The following is a 21,364-nucleotide window of genomic DNA, read 5'->3' as shown; positions in this document are numbered from 1 at the left end:
GAAAATTGGGACACTGACATTTCCAAAAGGGTTGACACCCCTGTAGAAGTCAGAACCAGTAGTACAAAGAACAGATAGGGACAGGCAGATACTGGTTTATTTGCAATTATATTTAAAAATAACAGCCTGTATCTTGTCGATGTGATTCAATTTTATTTTACTCAGGCCATAGTCACTTATCTCATACTCACAAATAACTTTACTTCAATGCCATTGTAAAATCAGTCTGTTTTACCTCTGGTTTAAGTGCCAGTTCATACAGATTTGTGCCCAATGAGTCTTGTGTGTGCAGACCTGTGTCAGTGAATGCTGTGTTAATTTTTTTACACTACAGCAACCTGTTGAAATCTATTTGCTGATTGGTTGCCGTGGGCAATATCACTGGTAATGCTTCACTCCACTTTTTACACAGCATGATATATATACCCCCAAGTGTCTGCTGAAACACTGTGACCCAAGCACTACTAGTTGAAGTGATGCCCCCATGCTTATACTGGTTTAGAGAAATAAATCAAGTCAACTATTATTTTGAAATATTTAAAATAGATATCTTATTGTATGTAATTTATGATCAAATTGGAAGTTCAGTTGGAGTAAGGTAAGGTAAGTCATAGATATACAAATGTACATACATTTAGGAACTATACCTAGTATATTCACTGGGTACAATACAAAACAGGCAATAGGACTCCCTAGCAACTAGGCCCATTCATTAAAAAAGGCACTATAAACCTTTCGCAGTTACATTTATAATCAAAGATCCAATGTGCCTTACTGATGGTTTACTTCCCATTGATTGGACCCAAGCAAACTGAAACAATTCTGCAAAACTTAAACTTGTAGGTGATCTGTCTATTCATGTTGAAATACAATTCTTTGCATGCTCAGCGAGGTGTGTTTGTACATATAACAATCTCCATTGTGGGGGATGAGAACAGAGCTTAAATCCCCCACTTTCAGCAAGAAATCCCAACAGAACTTCCACTGACTCAGAGACCAAAATGCCATTACTGCATCTTTTGGTAGTCATGTGGGGCAAAGGTCTTTGTTCTGGTTTAGCAGCAGTTTTTTTTCTATGAGAGAACATTGTAAAAACGTTAGAAATTCAGAGCAGTGTGTAAAGTGTGAATCACCATTTTTTTTATCCCCACTACAACTTGCATGCATCAAAATGGATGCAAATAATAATAATAATATCTAATTTGATAAATCACATGAAAAATTTAGATTTTGTGTTGGAATGGCATCATCAGGGTCATATTTTTATATAAGCACCAAACTGCCCAGGGCAGCAGCTTTAAGGGTGCCTATATGATTAAATTGTTTTTAAAGAAAATCTTGCCGCTGTCAGAGACATGTGTAAATCTGGAGGCGGAGCTGGTAGGCTGAGGGGTACCTGACCCATAGCTATGTGGCATTGGTGGAGGTGACTTCATGCACAAACTGACGTGAATTCTAGGGTGGTACAGGATCTTCATACAGCACAGGCGTCACTTCGAAAGTTGCATGTAATTCATCAGAGCAGATTTAGGGGGCACCTAGGATCTCTCTGCAATTTTAAAGGATTTTGTATTTTCACATTTGTGTCTGCACACTTTGCACATATTAAATGAGGCTTCTAGTCTTTTAGCAAACAAACTGCAAGACCTGAGAGGAGCTACATAAATTAATTGTCTTGATATGAACCAAAGTTAAACATAACTATTCCTAGTTTATATTTGTCTTTATGTATATCTGTGTTGTGTATACTCCACTTTACAATACCTGTGCTTGCTTACTGCAAAATGCCCAGAAGTTTCACTGTTTTGGAAACATAAATAGAAATGTGACAGCTCAATCTCCTGACACATAACAACAATGCCCTTGCCTGTTTGCACACATTCTATTGCCTTCGTGCTAATTTCAGTATATCGGGGGTGATAAAGTGTTACTACTCAGAAGTTGAATGGGAACAGCAGCTGGTCCTGTGCTAAAAATGTGTTTTTTTCTGTTTTAATTAAAAAGCAAACTGTAGATTTTACTGTTTTAAACAATCTATCTTTTACTGTCATTGTTCATTAGATTAGAGTTGACCAGTTGATTGCTTGCAGCTGGATGTGACCAGATATTTTTTATGGACCCCAGCATTTATAAGATCTCCATGAAACTCTTTGTATGACATCATTTTGGTAGAAAAATCTAGACCCGGAGCACATAAAATATTTGATAATTGCCCATAGCATGGAAAACAGACATCACTGCTTTAAAATATAGGTTATATTTAGTCATTGTATACTCAGGTGGAGACCCTTCAATAATAAATGTAATAGTCAGTAATAATAAAGATGGTGCTTACCAATATGGTTGGACCAATATGTCAGTTGGACAGATAAGCAGTTTGGGCTATCTAGCTCAACCTATTTAATGATCTTAGAGATCCTCAAGGCTGCCCTGACCAATGTTTAACAAAATACTTCTAAAAGAATGTACCTGCATTGTATTTTTGGAGTAATGTCATAAAAGGTGTACAGGTCTTGCAAACCATAGCAATCAGCAGGCAGTAATAACTAGTTTGCTGTTTGAAATCAAACAGTGGATTAGCTGCTATAGATTACTGGGCCTGGGCAAACTTTGCTTATTTTATTATATTCCTAAAGTTCACCCATTTTTGATACTTTATATCAGGGTTTATTAACCTTTTCCCAAGGGATCCAAAATAGGAGACTGGGGGCTGATTTGCAACTCAAAAAAAGTATAATTAATTATGCAATTTTAGTAACATTTGCTTGTTGTTGCAGGACATGAAATGTATTTGGCTACCAGGACTGCCTTTCATTACATTATGGGGCTGATTTACTAACCCACGAATTCGAATCCGAAAATTCGGATTGGAAACAAACATTTTGCGACTTTTTCGTGATTTTTTCGTCGCCGTTACGACTTTATCGTAAATTGTCGCGACTTTTTCGTAGCTGTTACGACTTGCACGAAAAGTTGCGATTTTTTCGTAGCCGTTACAATTTGCTCGTACATTGTCGCGACTTTTTCGTATTGAGCGCTCGTTAACCGGCGGGCAAAACTTTCAGACTTGGCATGATTTTGGAAGCCTCCCATAGGACTCAATGGCACTCTGCAGCTCAAACCTGGCCCAAGGAAAGTCTCCCATAGGACTCAATGGCACTCTGCAGCTCAAACCTGGCCCAAGGAAAGTCATGATACTGAAGCTTGAATGAATCCGAAATTTTGGTACTCGGCGCGAAGGCTACGAAAAAGTTGCGATAATTCACGCAAGTCGTAGCGCTACGAAAAAGTTGCGACATTTTGCGAAATAGTCGTAATGGCTACGAAAAAGTCGCGACAATTTCCGAAAAAATCACGAAATACCGATCATTACGAAAAAAACGCATTCGGATGCCTTCGGACCGTTCGTGGATTAGTAAATCAGCCCCTAAATGTAATTTTCCTAGGACCCACTGCCACAACCTGCTGCCTCTCAGTTATCCAAAAAATTGGAAAAAACCTGCGCCAGTAATCATGGTAGGTTCTTTTTTGGCAAAATGCGTTGTGTGCTGAATTAAAAATATTTTTATATACAAATATATTCCATGTTTAATTCTCCATCACAGATTTTATATATACAGGGCCGCCATCAGGGGGGCACAGGGGGGACAGTTGTCCCGGGCCCGGGCGTTTAAAGGGGGCCCGGCCGTGCTAGAGTTTTTTTTTACCTCGGGCCCCCTTCAATCAACTCCGGGCCCTGTTACTTCCATTGCCGGCGTCCGCTGTTATGTCCCGAGCTCCCCGCTACATGTGCGCTTTTATAAGGTTGCGCCCTGTACTCACTGACGTCACACGCATGGGGCGCAACCCTATAAAAGCGCACATGTAGCGGGGAGCTCGGGACGTAGTGGAAGATACAAAGTTGACACAGGATAGGCGGAGGAAGCAGAAGGATGCTGGCGGCGGCGGCAGCGGCGGCAGTAGAGGACTGGAGGATACTTGGGGGAGCTCTGGGGAAGGTGGAGGATGCTTGGGGGGACCCTGGGGGAAGGTGGAGGATGCTTGGGGGGGGGCTCTGGGGAAGGTGGAGGATGCTTGGGGGGCGGGGGCCTGGGGGAAGGTGGAGGATGCTTGGGGGGGGGGCTCTGGGGGAAGGTGGAGGATGCTTGGGGGGGGCCCTGGGGGAAGGTGGAGGATGCTTGGGGGGCCCTGGGGAAGGTGGAGGATGCTTGGGGGGGGCCCTGGGGGAAGGTGGAGGATGCTTGGGGGGGCCCTGGGGGAAGGTGGAGGATGCTTGGGGGGGCCCTGGGGGAAGGTGGAGGATGCTTGGGGGGACCCTGGGGGAAGGTGGAGGATGCTTGGGGGGGGCCCTGGGGGAAGGTGGAGGATGCTTGGGGGGGCCCTGGGGGAAGGTGGAGGATGCTTAGGGGGGGCCCTGGGGGAAGGTGGAGGATGCTTGGGGGGCCCTAGGGGAAGGTGGAGGATGCTTAGGGGGGGCCCTAGGGGAAGGTGGAGGATGCTTGGGGGGGGCTTGGAAGAAGCAGCAGGATGTTGGGTGGGGGAGTTGAAGGATGCTTAGGGGGCCCTGGAAGAAGCAGGAGGATTCTGGGGGGGGGGGGGAGCGTCAAGAAGCAGCGGAGAGCGGGCCATTGTATGGGAACACTGGGGGAGGACCACCAATGTTTTAGGGGGCCCTGGGCTGGCTAGCAATGTATTAGTGGGTCCCTGCCACTAATGCAAAACGTAACCCTTGGCCACAAATGTTTTAGGGGGGCCCTGGCTACCAATGTTTTAGGGGGCCTTCGCTACCAATGCTTGTGTATCCCTTGTATTGATGGGAGGGCCCGTGGGAGGGTGGGGCCCAGAAATTTTGTTGTGAGGGGCCCCGTGATTTCTGATGGCGGCCCTGTATATATACACTCGTCAGCTACATCAGGTTTCCTAAAAATGGATGTTTGAAAGAAACTGAATGAAAATGAATGAAAATATAATAAAACTCAGTAAATATGTGAAGCTGGGTAAACAACCATGTAAGAAGACATCAAATTGTTTCCCTGCTCAGTTGATAACCTTGAGAACTAAAATGATTTGGAAAGTAATTGCGGGCTATTCAGCCAGTGAAAGCAACTGAATATGAAATAACAACAGGAACTTAAAAAAGTACAGAAAACAAGGACAAGCAGATATTTCAAAGCAGCAGTGAAGCAATGGAGAACAATGAATTTCAAGGATCATAGCCACTGTGATTAAATTAATCCTTTCAGCTATACCCCTGAACATTGCATTTCACACAGTAACCCATATATTAAAACACTTTTGTTCCAGTTACAATGAGCAGAAGAAAAAATAACTTATCTAAAAGCAGTTCCATTGTGATGTGCTGGCTCCTACTGAAAGCTCAGACTCAGGCTTCTAAAAGGGTCCGGAGGGGCCCAAAACGTTGCTCTTGTTTTCTATGTACTTGGGCAAATAAAACACTTTTTTACATGGCTTGCAATTTCAGTGTGCTACTGGATTTTTTGCTGCTGAGTATTGACCCCCATGCAAGGTGGGGTTCTTCCAGTTATTTGCACCTGATACCCTTATGGGTATGCTGACAGACGGTTGAGCTCCCCAGTTCAACTGCTACAGACTCCAGCACAATGACCTGAGAGGGCTGCCTATACACCAATATTACAGCTAAAAAAATACATTTGTTGGTTCAAGAATAAAATTTTAAATGGTAGAATAAATTATTTGTAATGGGCACAGGTTAATTTAGTAATAAACAACTACACCGTCCCCCAGGTCTAAGGGTTTATCGTTGCTATATAGATGATGTCTTTATTATTTGGGATACAAGAATTTCCCCTGTAGCTCCCTTTTTTGATAAAATCAATGAAAATAAAGACGTTTAAAAATTCACATGTAAATGGAGTGACCGAAACATTGAATTTCTAGATTTAGAGATCTATGTGGAAATGGACGAACTGTGTACTAGAACCTTTTTTTAAAGGGGTGGATAGAAATACTTATATCTTGAAGAGTAGCCATCATAAAGAAAGGACAATTCATGAGAATCCGTAGGAACTGTACTAATGACCACGATTTTTTTGAACAAAGTTGTTATATATTCAATAGATTTTTGGAAAAGAAGTATGAGAAGGGACATCTAATAGATGAGTTCCTGGAGATAGTAGGGAAAGACTGTGCTTATATACCTAAAATATATAAAGCCGACCAGATTGGTACAGGTATTAGGCCGGGAAACATTGGGAGATAATTGTTTAGCCAATTTCCTGAATGGAGAAAACAATGTTGAAAACCACTGTCTGCCAGCCTTAAGAGATTGAAAGGGGCATATGGAGATAATACATAGGACGTATAAAAAAGAAGGAAATAATTTAGAGAAGAACAGAAATAGTCAAATAGTCAAACTATAAAAAATACTATGTTAATAGCATAGGGGAAATGGAAATTACACAGGCCACCGCCAATGAACTGTCCTATGAGCATGGCAAGTTAGCTATGATGGCAAGATGTCACTATAGATCAGAGGAGGTATTTAGAATAATAGAAAAATATTGGCCAATAGTACTTCATGACCCCCACCTAAAAAGTATAGTACCGGGAAAACTACCAAGAATATACAAAAAGAATGGAACACTAGAGATATAAGCACCTACAGTTTTGAAAAAACATAGGAATAAAAATAGAAACATAAACAGAAATAGTATAATCAGTTGGTGTAGTAATAATACAAAGAGGAAAACGTTGGAAATATCTAAAGTCTGGCACACATCTGGGAAATGCTCTCAGTGCAATTTTTGCCCCCAAAAAATTCTATTAATGGAAATTGGAGATAATCAGAATAAGTATAACATTAATAATCATATCTCATGTTGGTCACAATATATAATATACGTCATCGAATGCAGCTGTGGAGGGAGGTATATAGGTCATACAGTTCATTTTCAAGATCATTTTGCACTAGGCTTTATTAACACTTGTGTAAAATCAGGTTGGGTTCAAAAGAGATGTTGCTATACAGACATTTCCATGATACCCATGGTTTGGATGTGAGGCATCTGAAGGCATGGGCGATTGAGCAAATAGGAACTGATTATAGAGGTGGAGAGAAAATAGAAATGTTGGATAAAAGGGAAAGATTCTGGATGTTCACCCTGAATACTTTTGACGCCAATGGGTTTAATGAAAATTGGAATATCAACCCATTTATTAAAGGGTGATAGGTGCAGCTTAAACACTATGAATGTATGGTTTGAAAATTAGAACATCAAACCATTTATTAAAGGGTGATAGGTGCAGCTTAAATACTATGAATGTATGGGATAACATACTATCTACCTTTGTGAACCATGTGAGGTATCCCCATCCCTATGTACAGTTATACCTTTTCTCCCCTCCCCCCCCCCCTTTTTTTTTTTACTCTTTCTGCAATATATATTCTGAGTGAATGGCATAAGAAGAGTTCATATTTATAGATGGCAACTTTTGTAAATTAATATTTCAATGATGTAAAACTAGAGGGAGAGTAAGGGTTATAAAAGGAAGTGAATGAATGTCTTACGGTAGTTCTTGAAAAAGCCAGAGTAGGTATCCGTAGTTTCAGAAGGCTTGTGACGTCAGATGCCAAAGGAAAAGCTGGGGAGAGGAAACGGTAAAAACGAAGGAAACCTACTTAGTTAGAGTAAGTTCCTGGCCGGGACATACGTACTTGCTAATTTTAAACAGGCATTGATAGTATCTATTGGAGTTATCTCCGTTGTAATTTTATTTGATTTTATCCTATTCGAATTCATAACGTATTTAGAAAGTACCCCAGAGCCTAGGGTGATCCGGTACCTTGATAAAGGGAACCGCTGCTAGACCCACGGGGGCCCTTACTGGGTGTAAATGAGGTTAGTAAAACGGTAACCTCTTATCCCTGTTAAAATCAACCTGTATCTAAATATACCTATACTGTGTGGTATCAAACTTCAAAGGTTAAAGGAGAATGCAAGTCAAAATTTAAAAAGCATACTGCCCAATAGTCCTCCTATTGTTTAGTAAAAACTCCATACTTTTGGCTCACCTAATCAAATATTTACTCAGTCACACTTACTTCACATTTTCTAGAACAGGCAGCCATCTCTAAAAAGGTATTCTCCCTTCCTTTCCTTCCTTGCTTCATACTGCACATGTGTTTCATTCCCTCCCTCCCCCCTCCCCTCTGCCAGATCCACTTCTGATTGGCTGGTGGGCATGTGTAGCTCAGAACAGGAGACAGGATCAAGTTACACACATGCTCAGAGAATAGGAAGGCTGCCGCTGGCACCTACAGGAAGGGAAGAGAGATTTCAGTGATGTCACTGTAGTCTTCACACTGCTGTAGGCTGCCAGCACCATATCTCAGAGACGCAAGCAGGGATCTGGGAATTTAGATATGCAGTAAGTACTTAAAAAGAATGCCTTTAGACTTACTTTTAGTTTATATTAACCTTTCATTGACTTTTAAACATGCTGTGTCCAAGGTGTGCCTTTATTGTGTAAGAAAATAGAAGGTTTTATATTGCTGTACTGTATCTGGAACATAACCAATTTAATACATGTGTTGTAAAAAAAATAACGTGATACATTTTTTACTAAATAATCACGGTTTGTGAATTTGTTGAGAGGTAGGTAGGCCAGCTAGTCTTATGCAGTGTCTGGAGAACTCACCTTAGTTAATAAGATCTAGAATTAGGCCCGCTAGTCATATGGCTGATACTCGGCCAAAATCGGGTTAAGTAATTTAGCAGCATTTGCTAGTTAGAGACACAGTTTCAGGATCATAGTGCTAAATAGGTTCTTGTTCTGCTGGGTGTGCGCTCTTTTCATACTGGTGCAACTTCAGCTGATATTATGTGCTCTTGAATGAAGCTGCCCTTTTCTGGTCCACTCTGCCAGACACTCCAATACAAAATAAATCTTTGAAGGGAAGCACAAAATGGTACTATGGTGCAGTAGCTATAATTAAGATCAAGTGCCAAGTGCAAACTGTGCTGTGTTACCAGCTGTCCTGTGTTAAAGGGGAACTCCACCCAAACACAACTTAAGCTTTTTTTAAAAAGTAAACATAATTTCAAGCAACTTTATAATATAAAATTAAAAAATGTGAAGCCTTTTAATTATTTTTAACGTGACACTTTGGTTTAGAACAGTTACCTAAGCCTGGGAGGGGGAGGAGGAGAAGTGAGGGGGAGAGAGGAGTAAACTGAGCAGACTCAAGCTGTGCCCTGAAGGATTTTTTTGAGAGAAGGAAGGCTGACACAGAAGATCATGTATACACAAAATACAAGAAATGCTGTATTTCTTTTGATAGTGGACTCAGTGCAGCTTTTCTGTGAGTGCTTCTGCTGGTAAATACATTGATAAAACTTACATCTGATAAAACGTACTTTGTTTTGCCCCATATATGCAGTGACAGATGGGTTATTCCAATCATTGCTACTATATATTATATTTTAAACACTGTAGGAATGAGACAGAAACCCAATCCAATGCATCTTTTGGAATATTAGACAACTTCATTGATCAGCCCCAGTAATGCTTAGTACATCCAGACACCCCAGCCTATCAGAAACTCACTTTCCGATTAGCCACCTCCAACTTTGGGATCTGCATTTTAGGACTGTCCGATATCGGTCTGGGATGTTGGCTTTGTCAGTCTCTGCTAATGATAAATTATAGCATCAAACCTATGTATAACTATATAGAAAGCTTTCAGCCCAAAAGTGTTACTGCACTGGTGTTTATATTAATTATATAAATGTATGATGTGAAATAAAAAAGCCTTATAGTCAAATTTCCAGTGAGAGTCAAACCTTCTGCACCAAATGCCCTGGGGGCCAAAAGTGTATACTGTTCCCTAAGCCATTTACCTTTTATTCTGCCCTTGGCTGCTTTTATGTGCTTATTTTTTAAGCTGGTGGAATGAATTATGGCCAGTAACAACTCTGTTTACTGGCATTGTAACCCAAAATATCAAATGGCACAGTGACACTCCAATTAATTCTAGACATAAAATGACACAGCGACTCCCACTCCCAGCATGAAATGGCACAGTGACCCTTAGTAAAGGCATTATGACCCCCAGCATCTAATGTCAGTAACCCACAGCATCAAATGACACAGTGACTCCCCTCTCAAAGAATCAAGGAACATACTTCATTTGTTGTTGTACTGCCAATAATATGTGTGCAAAAGGCAAGGTCATTTTAGTGTGTTATAGAATGTCCTATTCTTATTTGATTTGGTTTCTTTTTATTCTTCTGCCACTTTCCAGCTTTTAAATAGCCCGAAAAACTATTGCTCTGTGAGGCTACAACTTCATTGTTATTGTTGCATTTTATTACTTATATTTCTATTCAAGCCCTCTTCTGTTCATCTTCCAGTCTCTTATGCAAGCCATTGCCTAGTAGCTAAGATAAGTTGTACCCTAGCAACCAGATAGCTGCTAAAAATCTTAAATGGAATACTGTTAAAAAAAACCACAAGCTATACGTAAAGTTTAATAATGAAAAATATAAATACAAAGGGAGACCAACTGCAATATCACAGTAAAAAATAACTTAAAGGAGAATGCAAGTCAAAATTTAAAAAGCATACTGCCCAATAGTCCTCCTATTGTTTAGGAAAAACGCCACACTTTTGGCTCACCTAATCAAATATTTACTCAGTCACACTTACTTCACATTTTCTAGAACAGGCAGCCATCTCTAAAAAGGTATTCTCCCTTGTTTTTCCCTCCTTGCTTCATGCTGCACATGTGTTTCATTCCCTCCCCCCCTCCCCTCTGCCAGATCCGCTTCTGATTGGCTGGTGGGCATGTGTTGCTCAGAACAGGAGACAGGATCAAGTTACACACATGCTCAGAGAATAGGAAGACTGCCGCTGGCACCTACAGGAAGGACAGAGAGAGTTCAGTGATGTCACTGTAGTCTTCACACTGCTGTAGGCTGCCAGCACCATATCTCAGAGAAGCAAGCAGGGATCTGGGAATTTAGATATGCAGTAAGTACTTAAAAATAATTCCTTTAGACTTACTTTTAATTTATATTAACCTACTCCATTAAAGGAGAAGGAAAGGCTAATAAAGAGTTAATCTTAAGCTGCAGGCATACCTTTAGTTCTCTCACTAGTGCCCTTAAGTTTTCCTATATTTCACCTGTTCAAATGATCAGAAGCCAAACATGAAGAAAAAAACATTGAGCTGTGTAAAGAAAGTTCCCATAATGCCTTGCTCCTGCACCATGCTCAGTTTGTAAGACTATGAGGAAGCTTCCTGCTGATTGGCTCAGATCCACATTCCTAAGGGGGGGAGTGAGTTCTTAGCATTCTTGAGGGAGGGGGGAGCAGGAGAGGTAAGAGAGGAGAGAGCTGGGTGACTCTGGCAGGTGAAAACAGACACAACAAATCTTTTGACAGAGGACTCAGTGCAGCATTTTTGTGAGTGCTTATGGCTGTATTTACATAGACCTTTAAAGCTTACTTAGTTTTTACCTTTCCTTCTCCTTTAAGCCTCTATTCTTCAAGTCCTATTCCTGATTGTCCCTTCTCTTCCGCCATAAGTTCTATTCTTGTTTCATCTCCTGCTTCGGTTATCTTATTTACTGATTATTTAACAGTGCTTGCATTAATTATTATGATTAATAAGTGTCATTGCACATTTAGGAAGAGAATTGACGTAAGAGAATAGCTGTAAGTAATGGTAGCCTACTCCATAGGAACACTAGCTGCAAATTTGTTATGAGTTGTAGTGGCCTCATTAAATGTTATACCACAAAGGGGTGCTTGATTGCAAACACTTATTTTTTAATGATTGCCTTTTTTTCTCTAATACTAAAACAGTACTGTACCTTGTACTTAAAGGTAACTAAGCAGTATACAGTATGTGTTGTGCCTACCAATTGTATATTCTGATCTGACATAACAGACGTACAGGATGTTGGTAACCTGTGTTTTACTGGTGTCACAGGCAAATACTTTATTGAAAAGTTTTGATGTAAGAATAGAAGAAACTACTATTTAAAGGGGAACTCCACCCAAACACAAATTAAGCTTTTTGAAAAGTAAACATTTTCCAGCAACTGAAATATATATGCAATGCAATATACATCAATTAAACAATAAACATTGTTTGTTGTTGTAATGTAATAGTATGGTTTGGAACAGTTACCTAAGCCTGGTCTCCTGTTCTCCTGCTTATCCGACTACTTTGAGATTCAAAAAATGGTACAGTAGTTGGCTGTCCTTATGCTGCCTTCAGCCTGCACCCTCCAAATCTCACAATCCCCTGCACATGTGATATCAATAAAGAAAGGAACATCCCAGTGCAATGCATTGTGCATTATGCAGTTCCTGCATGCTGTCTGTATACTGTTGTTAAAATTTGTAACTTCAGTGGTTTAGTCCCTTCTCCCCTGCCTGGATTTCAAGTGATGCAGAGAGAGTAGAGTGAGTAGTATATGCTGAATTTCAGCATATAAAAATAGTATTTATTCATACTTTTTGAAGGAACAGGATACAATAATAGGTATATTAGCAGTTTCTTTGTTGTGTGGGGCTATTTAAAACAAAAGTAACACTACAAATTTTTAAGTAAAAAATCTATTCTACCCTGCCCCAATAATTGCCCTATCCTGCAAACCATTTAGTATTTTTTATTAGAAAATACCTGTTAAAACTTGGCTTCCGGTCATTTAAAAAAAGGCGATACAGCGATGCAGGGGAAGCATCCACTATGCGCTGATTGATTGATCGATCCTAGCCTGACTCCTTCCTATACAGAAGGAAGGCTAGGATCGATCAATCGATCGCCGCATAGTGGATGCTTTCCCTGCATCGCCATATCGCCTTTTTTGAAATGACTGAAAGCCTAGTATTTTCTAATAAAGCATTCAAAATACTAAATGGTGTGCAGGATAGGGCAATTATTGGGGCAGGGTAGAATAGATTTTTTAGTGTTACTTTTCCTTTAACAAATTTTGGTTTAGAAGCCAGAGTTCTGCTTTAAAGCGCACCAAATACATTTTTTAGGAATATTTCCTTATTTTTTAGTCAATTACTTTGGTAATTGAAAACAGCATGAACTTGTTAAATATACTTTGATATTCTAGTTCCTGATATATACTGGAGTTTTTTAAAAGAAGTTTTGAATCCATTTCCATAGGAGATTAATTGTTAATTTAAGTCTGATTTCATGTTGCATGTCCCTGCTGTGTTAGAGTACTTAAGAGAGATTTAGAAAGTATATCTTGAACCATCTTTTAATATCTTCCGTGTCTGAATGTATCTTCAAACAGAGAATTTAGCTGTGATAATCTTTCTTCAGTGAGGCTGGCTGATAACACGCCTTCTCTGTATGATTTTAAGGAATAGGAGTCATGTCCTTTAGACAGAGTAATATTGTATATAACTTAGTCTATATATATATATATATATATAGCTTTGGACAGTGTCGGCACTCACAGGATTTCATAAACGCTTTATAAGGACAAAAAAACAAAGATGATTATTAAAGGTGAGATTTATTAGTCCTACATTTCAGTTCCCTACTGGAACGAAGGTTAAATATATTACCCTTTCATGTAAATGTAATAATCAGAGTAAGCCTTGTTTTATTTAGCTATTGCTAGCACTGCTACTTTAGTTGCTCATTTGTGCCAGCCAGAGAGCCATCCCAACTATATTTCAATTTTTGGCTTGAGTTGTAATTCTGCAGCTTTCCAGTATTACGCCCTCCCCTTTTGACACCTGTAAAGTCCTGTGTAAGATGGTTGGCATTTCTGCACTTGTACAATTCTTATACAAAAAATCTGTAGAAGACTTTAATTGATATTGTTAGACTAGTGTTTGTACACTGTCAGTTAGCAACAAAAACCTTCTATCTAATATACTGTGTTATACTGTTATGTTCTGCCAGTAGGTGTCAGTATACATATTGTTTTGTGTTTATAAAGCTTTTATAAACCTATGCATTCTGGGAAGGGTCTCCAGGATGTGATGTTATGTTCCTTTTTCCTTCTTGTTGTAAGGTGAATAAAGTATCAGCCATGCTTGCAGCATCATCCTGATTGGTAAGACTCCTGACTGTTACTGCTACTCCAGATTACCCAGATACTCTGCTAACAGATATAGATTTAGAAAATTGATGTATACTAATTTTTGAATGCCAGCGTGTTTTTGTTACTGTCAGATGAATGGTACTCTAGCAATGAAGCTGGTCAGCTTTTATTTACTTGGCAACCAAAGTGGGTAATCCAAAGTGAATAGTTTAGTTCAAGTCTAGTCTAGTATCCCATAAGAACCCATTATATGCTTTCTTTCCAACAACGCACAAGTACAGTGCTATACAAAGTATTTGCCTCTTTCCAGTTTCCCCTATTTATTTGAATATAATTGCTGCTATTGGGATGCTGGTGACACCCAACCAGAAAGCACCAAGTTGTTTTAAAGAAAAAGTGCACAGGTTGTAACTATTGCCATGCAAATCTGTAGCCATTGTTCAGCTGCAGGTTTTCAAATCTTGCCTCAATGTTTCATTGAAATAGAGTCAGGATTCTGACTTGGTCATTCCATAGCCTTCTTTATGTGGTTGCCTTGCTGCATGATCTAGCTGTGCTTCAGCTTTATAATTTGGTTCAAAACTAGATTCATTGTTCCATTAATAATAGCAAGGAGCCCAGGCTCTGTGGCAGTGAAATATCACCTGATCATTATATTGCCACCATCAATATAGAGGGGTGCAGAACAATAGTGTGGGATGTATTAATAAATATTTAAAATTGTACTTACAATGTGTATAATAATGGAAGCTCATCAAAAATACTCCTAAAGGTCCAACTGTGGAATTCTCTCCCTGAATCATTCATACTAGCAGATACATTAGATAGCTTGAAAAGGTGAGGAAATACAGTTTTTGAAAATAGCTTTTAATACAAGTTTATCCAGGGACTGGTCCGATTGCTATCTTGGGAGTCAGGAAGGAACCCCTTCCCCCCCCAGAGGAAAATTAGAGAGGCCTCAGTTGTTTTTTTTTGCCTTCCTCTGGGTCAACTAGCAGTTAAGCAGGTTTTAATACAGACAAAATAGGTTGAACTTGATGAACATTTATCTTTTTTCAATCTAACTTACTATGATCAGAATTCCCTCACAGTAACACAATCTGTGATATCCAGTAAGCCTGGCAAAACAATTCTGACAAAACCTCCTCCCTGGGTAATATAAGCTTATACCAACACGTTTCCTTGCCTAAATCCAACTTGTAACATCTTTAATTACTAAACTACAGCCATTGGTATGAAAGCCAGAAATTAGTGCCGGCAACTGACAATAATAGAAGACAATCTTATTCCAACCTACCAAAAAAAAAAATCTGCAATCAAAATCCTCCATATGCCACTAACCTCAAAGCAGGTATATTTTGACAATGGTGACAGCAAAAAAATAATTGACAAAATACAGGAAAGAATAAGCTAAAATATATATTTGTTTTATTACTTGAAAAATGATTTTTTAGTAAAGAGAACTACAGAAACCAATTAAAAAGAAGAATAGGAATTTGCACAAAACTCAGGAGATATTGTTTTTTTTGGAGAGTGGTTATGTTTTCTAATGAAATTGCTGGGCAAGTTATATTATTTTTCACCCTTATCAATTATAATACCGAGCTATAAAATGCCCGCCTTATAAATTATTCATTCATAATCGTTTGAAAGTTAACATATGTCCATAGTGAAGTATATTGATTGACTAAAGGTGTCAAGCATGTTTGAAATGCTAATTATCACTTTCATCGACTATGATGTGCTCTCATCCATTTTGCCTTCCAGAGCAAGTGCATTTCTGGGAGACGATGAAAGCTGCTGCATGACTATATAAAGTGATTTTCTTACTTGCACAACATTTCCACTGTAAATTCAAGCCAACTTTAAAGGTAAAAAATGTTTAAAGACTGATATATAGTGTTTCTCAAAGTGCTTCAGAAGTGCCTTTAAAAAGGCCCCAAGCAGGAACCAAAATGTTCTTATATTACCACATAATATTGATGCTACTAGATTTAGAGCAGGTCTGTGCAATACTGAGGTCATCTCAAACTTCTGAATTCCCTTTGGGACAGTGCATGTATGTAACCATGGAGGCTATTACAGAGGGACACAAATCTAAACAAAATAAAAGCCAGCACAAGGTATTCCATAAATGAACTGCACTGTGATTGAAGTTGTTGCTATTATTGTTTCATATGTACCTATGAGAGACATTTCATTTGTTTCTACTTGTTGTGCTGAATAAAGAAAACATGCTAAATTCCTTCTTTCATCCTCCTTTTTTTTCAAAACATGATTAAGGGCTCTGGCACACGGGGGAGATTAGTCGCCCGCGACAAAACTCCCTGTTCGCGGGCAACTAATCTCCCCGAGTTGCCTACCCCTGCCATCCCATCGCGCAAATCGCCCCGCCGCATGTGCCATCCCGCCGGCGACTTACATGTTCGCCGGTGGGATGGCAGGGGTAGGCAACTCGGGGAGATTAGTCGCCCGCGAACAGGGAGTTTTGTCGCGGGCGACTAATCTCCCCCGTGTGCCAGAGCCCTTATTGTTGGTGAAACAATTTAAAGGAGAAGGAAAGGCTAAGTCACTTGGGGGTGCCAAAATGTTAGGCCCGCCCATGTGACCTTAATTGCTTACCTTGTACCCCGGCCTGGTGCCCCTGTTAAGAGAGAACCACAGCAGCCCGGGGTAGCTGCGAGTGTTTCCTCTTCCTCGTTCGCATGCTTGCACATGCACAGAACTTTAACAAAAAAGTCGGCTTTTCACTCAAATGCGCATGCGCTGGACCAGGGATTTTGCCGGCAGAAGACATACGGAAGAAGGAAATGCTTGCTGCAGGTATCCCGGGCTGGTGCGGTTTTCTCCTAACAGGGGCACCAGCCCGGGGTACAAGGGGGTGGGGGTGCCTAACATTTTGGCACCCCGAAGGGACTTAGCCTTTCCTTTTTCTTTAAAGGGGTTGTTCATCTGCAAGTTTACTTTTAGTATGTTATAGAATGACCCATTCTTTTGAACTTTTCAGCTCATCTTCATTATTTATACTTTATAGTATTTGCCTTCTTTTTCTGACTGTTTCAAGCTTCCAAATAGGGGGAGCTAACGTCGGCAACCCATAAACTATTGCTCTGTGAGGCTAAAATGTTATTATTTTATCTTTCTATTCAGGTACAGGTATAGGATCCATTATCCAGAATGCTCGGGACCAAGGGTATTCCGGAAAAGGGGTCTTTCCGTAATTTGGATCTCCATACCATAAGTCTACTAAAAAAATTAATAAAACATTAATTAAACCCAATAGGATTGTTTTGCATCCAATAAAGATTATTTATATTTTAGTTTGGATCAAATACAAGGTACTATATTATTACTACAGAGAAAAAAGAAATCAGTTTTAAAATTCTGAATTATTTGATTAAAATGGAGTCTATGGGAAAAGGGCTTTCCGTAATTCGGAGTTTTCTGGATAATTGGTTTCCGGATAAGGGATCCCATACCTGTACCCTCCTATTCATATTTCAGTCTCTCATTCAAACCACTGCCTGGTTTCTAGGGTAATTTGGACTCTACCAACCAGCTGCTGTTATTTCAAAATTAATAGCTGCTGAACAAAATAATTCAAAAACTACAAGTAATAAAGACCAATTCCAAATTGTCTAATAAGAGCACTCTTTACATTATATTAAACGTTAATTCAAAGGTGAACAAGTGTAAGGTGTCTAGTCATTTTGCACCCTCTGCTAGTATGTATAGTACAGTAATCTTGAGAAAGGGTATACAGTCAGGCCCGGATTTGTGGAGAGGCCACAAAGGCCCGGGCCTAGGGCGGCAGAAATCTGGGGGCGTAATGCCGCCCCGCCGCACAAAAATCTTGAAACGTGTGCTCCCATACGGAGCAATGGGGACTTCTCCCCATTGCTCCGTATGCAAGTTGGCCCACGGCGCATGCCGCTTGCACCCCCCCCTCCCGTCCGCGCATGCGCACTACCGCTGGTCACGCACGCATGCGCACTCGGGGCGGGGGGGGGATGGGGGCGTGCAACCGGGGGCGGCCTCTGGGCGGCCCTGTATACAGTATATAAATGATGCACAATGCAAAGCTTACTTGTAATTTGACTGCACTGCTTTGCACTGTTCTGACAGGCTTTAGCCAGCTGAAAACTAAGGTTAACTGACAACATATATTGCCCATTGCATTTTTTTTCATCCAATGGTAAGTGTCATTTAGATCAGCAAACTATAGGCCAGATGGCAACCACACAACCAACTGAACAGCACAGCTTTCAACTCCATGGATTTGGTGAGTCGTATTATGTAAAAATATACATCCAACCTGCCAAGATTAAAATCTCAGTCAAAGTATGACGATAAACATAGCAGCAGGCAGCCATCACCCATCAACTTAATAAAATGTTACTTTATGTGCATGTTCTCCAGGGAAGGACTAATGCCTGGAAAAACTGTCAAAATCTTAGCTTCCAGTGAGAAATGGCTGTAAAATGAGTAATAGTATTTTTAACAGTGATATCTGTACTGCAAAACTACCGAAAGGGAAAAGAGATTTTGATTCCAGAGATTCTATATTTTTCATAAAAACTGTATATAGTACATTGTAGGAATTTATATATTAAGCCATAGTTTAAGAGATACAGTAAAAAGAAAGTAGAGCTGTGAAACAGAATGTGTCCATGTACCAACCAAGGACTAAAATTATCAGTACAAGCTTATTTCCACAGGATAAAGAACTCTACTGGGAAGGGGGAGAGCCTGTTAAAAACAAAGGAGACATTTTATTTTAAAATTATTATTTAAAAATTGAAAAAACATTTTAAACAAAAGAAACATTTTATAGACATACTTTACAAATAGCGATGAGCGAATCTGTCCCATTTCGCTTTGCCAACAAATTCACGAATCTACAAAATGGTAAAAGTGTGAAGGGAAACAGTTCCAAAAATCAAAATCCAAAAATCTAAGTATCAGAAACTGTTTGTATTTCTAATGAGTTATGCTGTGTTTTAATCCGTTTTCATTCATATTTAGTGAAAGCACAATAGGGGTTATTTATAACTGCAAGCAGAGTTGGGGCCTGCAAATTTCCTAACAGAAAATTCTGCATATAATCTTCAATCTCTAAGCTCCATGTAAGATCTGCCACCTCGGACAACTGGCATTGCACATAGACTTTTTACTTTACTTGCAAAAATTATCATTAAAAACAACTGGAAAATGATGGTTGCTTGTTCATTTATCAGGCGGTTTAATGTGATCTGTTCCCTCCCCTACAGATACGATGAAGATAAAAGGGCTCATTTCCATCTGCAAGTGCATTACCTGCAATTTCTCTGCAGTCATTTCTGTGTAACACTAATTTTATGAAAGGGTACTCCTTGCACTTCTCTATAGTTGTGCTTGGGGCCCCTCAGGCCCCCCTGGTTTTCACCTGAACCCTGGAGTTACTGCCACCTCCGGACCAGGCAATAGTTCCACAGGTCCCCCAGTACACATGTGTCTAAAAAATCAGAAACATACATCACTTACACGCTAAACACTTGCAGCTACGGTCTGGTCAGGAGGTGGCAGTAGCTACAGAGTTCCTTTTGCACCCAGCATCAATAGGTGCAGCACATTTGCACCTAAAGGATTGGTCACTTACAGACCAAAAACAGGCAATGAGCTCCGACAGAATTCTGCACTATTGCATTCTATTTGTGCTGAAATGTGAACTCAGTGGTAGTAATTTTTATGAATCAGATGCAGTTGCGGGATGTGCATCGCAAGTACTCCAAGCACATTCCCCTTGTGACTGCAATGACAATTGAATACTTGCAAAAACACTGCACTGTGGAATATTGCACTCAAAATTGCACTTTGCTCACTGCACTTGCAGACATACATGCAAACATACATGTGAAGAATTCTTTATATTGCGCGGCACCAAGCTGTTGATTTGGGATTTCATGCTAATTCTTTACTTAAACCCACATTGAAAACCAAGTAGATAGAGACTCATGAGAACTTAGAGCAAATTCTTGTTTTGTAGCATATTGTTGTGTGGTTAGCAGCTTCTATGTCCTCAGTGCCCTCATATGTACAGTAACAAAACCAGTTTTTAGATGCTGAAAATTTAACAAAGTAGTCCAACCCTTGTCACTGGCTTTCATTTAAATATAGCCTCTAGGCCCTTTTCCAACATTAAATTGTCACTTGCGTATTTTAATGAGACTTCTGTCATAATGGTTAATTATGCCGTCTCTGTGTAAATGGCAGGTGTCAAGGCAAATGTTTCATCAATGTCAGTTGCTTTTATCAACTTCAGTTCCTAACCAGCATTTATTTGCATAGGCAAATGTGATAGCTGAGTAATAGGAGGATTAAAATTTAAAATTGATTACAAGCAATTTAGCATGAGCTATGCATCTGAAACATGTTTTACTGTGGAACACATTTAAAATGAAGATTATGAAATTTTAAAGCTATATTGCACTATTACTTTCATCCACTAGGAGGAAGCATTGATTTGTATATGTGATTTGTATACATCTCTTGTGCCTATTTTTCTGCCACAGAAGCATTATATTAATATTTTTCAACAAATGTTAATAGTGCAATGATATTGATACATAGATAACATAGTTTAACAAAATGTAATATGATTTTGTAAGGATAAGGGTTTGAATATAAATCAATACTACTACCAATACGATGGAACAGACAGTGGGTATTTCTGTTAGTTTTATGTTGATATTAAAAGGATAATATGCAGGCTGCTTTCAAAAACTGCATTGTAGTACAGTTTTACTTATACATTGGTAAACAAAGGAGAGTAATGCTGCATATACTGAGCTTCCCCTATGAGCTAATTTCATGGTTTAAGCACTTTGCTGACAGTCTAAAAATCTTGGAAGGGCAGCACTGCTTGAAATCCTTGTTTGTTTGGAGACTGGCAACCTAGGATTGGAAGTTGAATGCAGATATCACTGACCTACAGGAATGTCCAACATCTCATTTCTCAACCCTATCATATAAATAAAAAGTTGATCTTTTCTTTTCTACTACAACAACATTTACTATTCTGGGAAGGCGTTCCACTAAATTGTGGAACATCGTTGTTTGGATTTGCTTATATTTAGCCACAAGAACATTAGACATGCTGGGGAACAGGCCTGGCTTACTTATAACTATTTCACTATACATGCATTTTTTACACCCATGTAAGCAAACTCATTCTGTACGGAACTTGTGAATAGGGGCATTATTGGAAAACAACCCCAGACCAGGCCTGGACTAGGATTAATAATAGTTCCTGGCATTTT

Source organism: Xenopus tropicalis, chromosome 5, assembly GCF_000004195.4.
Source record: "Xenopus tropicalis strain Nigerian chromosome 5, UCB_Xtro_10.0, whole genome shotgun sequence".
NCBI lineage: Eukaryota > Metazoa > Chordata > Amphibia > Anura > Pipidae > Xenopus > Xenopus tropicalis.
The sequence above is the reverse complement of the archived record's forward strand: the minus strand, read 5'-3'. Positions refer to the sequence as shown.